At 38.3% G+C, this 6,382-nt stretch overlaps 1 long non-coding RNA gene across 1 annotated transcript; it reads left to right on the top strand.

Moving 5' to 3' along the window:
* Positions 1-2,025: 2,025 nt before the first annotated feature.
* On the top strand, positions 2,026-3,755 carry LOC136254575 (uncharacterized). Its single transcript, XR_010700559.1, has 3 exons — positions 2,026-2,080; positions 2,611-2,718; positions 3,619-3,755. It is a non-coding gene; the product is annotated as an uncharacterized lncRNA (long non-coding RNA).
* Positions 3,756-6,382: the final 2,627 nt, after the last annotated feature.

Here is a 6,382-nt window from a genome sequence, read left to right as displayed (position 1 = left end):
GGTGTTTTTGGGATGGATATCACTCATTTTTGTCAGTGATAGATTCTACAAATTGGTAAAAAAGGTAACTTTTAGATGATATTTGAAAATGAACAATTAAAATTAATGCAGAATATTATCTTGGAGAGTCAAAGATGCACCTGTCATCTTGTATGATAGTGTTATAAAATGCCACACATACTAATGACTGTTTCATAATACCGTTCAGAAGTATGACTTTACAGTGTAGTATGACTGTTCTATTAAAGTAAATCTATCTTTACTACATGTGACAATTACTGTTAGAATACCCCATATCTGTGCATGGTAAATGCTTCAGACACCTTATGCTCAAAAGTAAACTTCCAAGTTCCTAATTAGTTCACAGTTACTATATATACAGCCACATATTATCAAGAGTCCTTAATAAGAGTACATTACAGACTCTTAATTGTTATTATCATAATATTATAACCATTTTTTTGTACTGTGTTCACAGCTTCAGGATTGGAACAGCAGAGAAAGGAATGGGGCACTCAATCATCAAGACTCGGGGAGATGGAATAGCATTGCCATGGACAATGCTGGTACTAATTCCTCAAGGGCGTCACAGTGCAGTATGGATGCAACCAGTGTATAAGACCAGAGCCTCGACCATCACCTTTTGACTGAATTTTTATACTTGATGAAGCAATTAAAACTAAAAAGTTGTGGTACTTACACTTTCCTCAGGGAGCATACTCCCAGACTCCCTGCCTGTTCAGTAGAATAATAGGATTGAGTCTTACCAGGGCCGGAGGAAGCGGTCTGGCCAGTCAGGCCATAGCCTGGCTACTTTTTCAGCATTAATTTTAAATATATATATATATCCGAGTCGCTGATAGGCACTGGCCAATTATGCTGGCGTGTTTTTGGGAATGATAGATGCCTAAAGCATCATGCAAGCATTGTGATATAATGCCAATAGAATATTTTACAGCATGATTCTGTTAAATCCTTCCTGTGACAATCGGTTATGGAAAAGATAGAAACACTCTAATAGAACAGTCATCCTAATAGAGCACTCAGATGCTTACTGATTTATTAGTTAAACACTTTATGAAGCTAACAAATATGAAATATAAATAGCTTTGCATGGAAGCATACATAATTGAATGAATATTTGAACACTGCAGCATAGCATGCATGATAAGGTAAGCATATAGTTTAGTGCCTACCTAGCTATTCACTGAGTTGTGATTTCATCGCATTAAATTAGTTATATAGCTATATATCAGTTTCAAATGTTAGACTCATGCTGCATGCATATAGCTATAACAAAAGGGAACAACACTGAATTTATATGTGTTACAACTGTATTATAATGTAAGAAATTGACATGAACACATGACATACATGCAGTGAGTTTAACACAAGTGTTATTTGCTAGGGAATTTACAGCTGAAAATAGTCTCATATTTAATCTCAGAGCATGTAATTTCGAAAATTTTCCTCAGGGAGCATACCCCCAGCCCCCCTCCCCCAGCATTCACACAAGTGCTCTGCATTTCATAGTGCCTACCCCCATGGCCTGACCACTTTAGAATTGCTTCCCCTGGCCCTGCTTACTACCACTTTCACCTATACTCAGCAGGTGCTCCGGATGTATCAGCAACATGATATACAATAGCTGTAGGTAATGCTAGTTAATGCCCCTAGGCAGAGCTATAGGGGTGGGAATTTTGCCCTACCATCACAGTACTGTCAGTAGTTCTTCTCACAGTTCTTTGCCCGGCCATCATCAACTGCTGTCAAAACATTAGTCTTCTCCCCCATACCCTTCCTCAAGTGCGCTTATCGCACAAAAATAATTTAATTAGTTTAGCAGTGCATAAATAATTCTTGACAGCTTATACTATATTAAGTACATGTACCGCATTGTTGAACCATGACATACCACCAGAATCCAGTGACAACTATCACGTGATCTATTTAGGGGAAATCTCGTGGAAAGTCCTTGATCACCTCAAGTGGACACACGTGATACGTGGTTTTAAATTGTCTATCAGAAACTCGCTCCTCGTGAGAAACTACAATGTTTGAGCAACGCTTAAAGAAAGAAGTAAGAGTCTAGAATACTGAGGTACTCAATGATTATATGTCGGTATTGGAGGCTAACGAAACGAGGAGTGAAGTTCGCCCCAGTGTGTAAAGTGCCACATCGCGCGCAATCGCCACAAACTGATTAACTGTGAGGGTTTTGGGCTCGGTTTTTGGACCTGTGCAGAGCTGAGAACTTCTAATGCTACTAAGACTAAGTAGCAGCAAATGCTGGTATTACCTCATGGCGAGATTGTCGATAAGGTGTACAGACCAACTGCCACCTGCCACTTACATCAGCAGAAGTCCAGGAACTTTGGTGGCTGCAGGTTGAAGAAGTAACTAGCAAATGTAACGTGAATAATGTTTGCATGTACTCATTCACACTGTACACTGGTCTAAATGACTGAATTGATGTACAGTGAAACCTGTCTAATCAGGTCTCTGTGTAGTCTGTGTTAAATCCCCAAATGTGTCGTTTGTGTAGAAAGTGACAGATTTTTTAAGTGTAATAGCTATATGTATTAAATGCCCACCTTTCAGTTTTTAAAGGTAATCTGGTCATAGCATGTGGTTCACCCACTAGCAGTAGCAGTTGGATATGGTCATGGTACATGACAAACTTGTGACCAGGCAGAAACTGAGTGTGATGAATTTCAGGTTAGTTTATATTAGTGTTGCACCGATATGAGATTTTGCTGATATTCCGATAACTGATATTTAGGCACCGGCCAATTATGCCAGTATAATTTAAAGCATAATAGGTGACCAAAAGCATCAAGCATAATGCCAGCATAATAGGGACGATGTTTGAAAAATTAATTAAATGCGCAATACGCTCGCCTGAAAGAAAGCAAATATTCACTGCCAATAGTATTAAAAACACGTAATATAACTTATTAAACCGTTTCTTTGTTGGTTATTCACATTTTGCAGAAATAATATCGAGATACTCTAATAGAGCAGTCACTTACTCTAATAGAGCATTCAGGAAAGGCTGATACACTCTAATAAAACAGTCAGTTCTACAGTATAATATTGATTTTGAAAGCATAATTTTGAGCATAATAGGCTTAATTTTTGAGCAATGCTCAAAAGCAAAATAGGTAAAATTTTGGGCATAATAGGCCGGTGCCTACTGATATTGAATAATGTTTTCAAGCCAATAAATGTAGCTGATCCGATATAGCAGATCATATCTATTTTGTAGTAAGTTTTACTAGAAGTCTGATTGTGAAGGACCAATTTAGCTTGTTTGTAGCAGCAGTATTTCTACAACAACAGCTAACAGTATGCTTAAGCAGTAGAACAACATTTGTGATGCAAGAAATGCAACTAAATGCATTTGTAGACATCATTTGGTGTACAAGATCATGTATTTTTAAATAATACACATATCTGTATCTGCTGCTTTTTTCAGTATGGTGCCGATTCGATACCGATATACAAAAAAACAAGCCGATATATGGTTTTTCTGGTAACCGATCCAATTATCGGTGCAACACTAGTTTATATATAGAGGAATTGTACCAGCTATTGTGTTCCTTTTGTAGTTCTCAGTTATCAAGTATACATGGACTGTAGTGACATATCAAGGGTGTTGTGAATTTCCAGGTCAGTCTACATACTAAGGAATGTATAGTTTATTATCTCAGGTATGTTTTCTGAATTTCCAGGATCAGACGTACATACTGTTGTGGTGCAGCCAAACTTTAATACCCCGGTCAGTTTACATGTGGTGCATAGTGATATTTTCCAGTACCCAGGTTTTAGGCATATTGTATTTAATACCCACTTGTTGGTTTTCGTAGGCCATCTGGTTGTAGCAGTTCAGCCAGTAGCAGTTTGATGTGGTCTTGCATAACTTGGAACCATACAGGAACTAAGATCAAAGAGAGTGTCATAAATTCAAGTTAGTTAACATACAGAGGAATTGTGTTGTTGCAATTCTCCCTCATCTGGATACCCATTATCCAGATACCTCTATTATCCAGACACCTCCATTTCAGAAACCTCTATTATCTGGGCACCTCCATTGTCTGCACAGCCTAAATTATTCATGTGGCTTGTAGTTTATTGACCATAATGAAGTTTGCAGTTGAAAGCTGTTTGATGGCTTGTTTATTCTACTAATGATAACTACCACTTGGTTGCTAGGTGATAATGTATTTTTACAGCTAGGGGAGGGACCATGAATGCTCTGTAGTGACTTTAATTCTGCACACTAAACTGCATGGCACTAACTGATAGCAATAACTTTACTTCGCTTTAGTACAGTTCCTTTCTGATACAGTAGTATGTACAGGACTGCCCAGATAAGAGAAGTTCCATTGTACTCAGATTGTAGGTGCATTGTATTTGATGCCTGCTTGTCATTCTGTAGTTAAGCCATGAGGATCCACAAGCCTGGTATGTTAATTTTTTGTACTTTCTCTTTTTACTCAGTGCCTGCTTGTTAGGGGACTGGTCTCTTGTGTCGTCAGATATCAAGCAAGTTCATTTGGTGCTGAAAGTTAACGAAAACGATTAGATCAAGGATTAGATCAACATTGACACACACTGATTCACCGTGTCGATGCAATGGGTATTTTAGACATATGTGTAAGCAGTGCCAATTCACCGAGACCCGTCAGGTGAAACTTCTAGTAGCTCAAATTCCAGTATTATCTCGTGGCAGGATTGTTGACAAGGTGTACAAACCAAATACTAAATAACCGTGGCTCTGTTATCATTTGTGATCTCAGATATTTCCAGATTATACTGTTGTGGTGGGACCAAAGTAATATCAGGGTCAACAATGAGATTCATCTGGCCTGGTAAGATCTTAGCATTATTGTTTATGATCTCTTGATTTTCCAGAATGAGGCATACAGTTGTGATGGGAATAAACTAATTCATAGGTTATGTGACTATCGCATTTTATAATCAGAATTTTACTGTTAATATCACAAACAATTAATGTGATGTATTTTGTTATGTAACATTAAGTGACATGCATGATGAAAGCCACAATGAGAGTGGTTAGGGTGGGTAATGCTATGTAGCTAAGAGTTCTACCAGAAGCTTGACAAGCAGACAAGCGAGTTGACAAGTCACAAATGTTAAACAAGTTCAATACACCATGTGTGGTATGGCACAAGAAATATGCTTGAAACACCTTCTCTAGTGACTGTACATTCTTCATGCTTTCACACCTTATTTATAAGACATCTGCCAATTATCAACTCTCGCATGAGGCATGGCACTAAATGGAGTTTAAAAGATTTCCGCTTAAAATGCCTTCCCTAGGGAACTTACGGTTCTGCACACTTTCATAACTTGTTTATCAGACAATAGGGCTTGTGTCCACATCGTGTCTTTAAAAGTCATTGTAGGAATTAGAGGTTTGATCGAAGAAAATACGCGTATGGACAAACCAGAATTAGATGATGTCAGTGCTATACAGACTGTACAAACACGGCTATGTTGACTGATATAACGTGACAGTAAGTGTAACATAAGGTAGAGAATAAAGTTAAATATGTGTAAATACGCCTATTTTTATATTTTTGCAAGGTCGCAAGACAATAATGATGATGATGATGATGACTCTTAAAGATTTTTTTTACACGTAACGCGATACAAATCTATTGAGAGATGTTGCATAATCCAGGGCTAATATTGCAAAACTGTCCTTACACGTAAATAACTCACAGTAGTGGCCGTGCAGCTTTTAATTGGGTGTGCGCTTCGTAGTTTCTTGGCCACCGCGACTCACTACCGTGAGTCTTGATAGCTAGAATGTTAAGAGGTCTGCATGGTCTCCATACTCAGCAGTGTAGCAAGCTACATAGCTACGTATGTGTAGTTATAATATGGAGATACAGTTAGTGGAGGGAAACTATCATCATATTGTTAGCAGGTAGTTACCTTTTTTGGTCTTAGACTTCACAGCTAGGTTAAAAAGTGTGGAATCTCCCTTTAAAAGTCTGTATCCACCCCTGGAACTGGATACAATCATGAATTTGCAGATATCTAGTTAGTATACCACTTACAGTAGCACCAGGATTGAAGCTCTTCTGAAATCCACTTCTGTGGCATCTAAATATGCTGCTGAAAGAAAGTATTGATATGGAAAATAACGCCTCAATATGGTTTTGTTGGATGAAGAAGAAGATAAGCAGCCTGATTAAAGATAAAGAAAAGACAAGGACCTACACTTGTCAGAACCCCAAAAGGCACACACCCCTGACTGGTGAGTGTGTTATTGTGGTGTAAAATGGTGGTTGTGCACTGCTTCGCTTGGCCTCTAGCCTTGGGACTGTGGTCAGGCAGTCAGGCAGTA

Source organism: Dysidea avara, chromosome 4 (assembly GCF_963678975.1).
Source record: "Dysidea avara chromosome 4, odDysAvar1.4, whole genome shotgun sequence".
Lineage (NCBI taxonomy): Eukaryota > Metazoa > Porifera > Demospongiae > Dictyoceratida > Dysideidae > Dysidea > Dysidea avara.
Note: the sequence above shows the minus strand (reverse complement) of the source record. Positions and strands in the feature narration are given on the sequence as shown.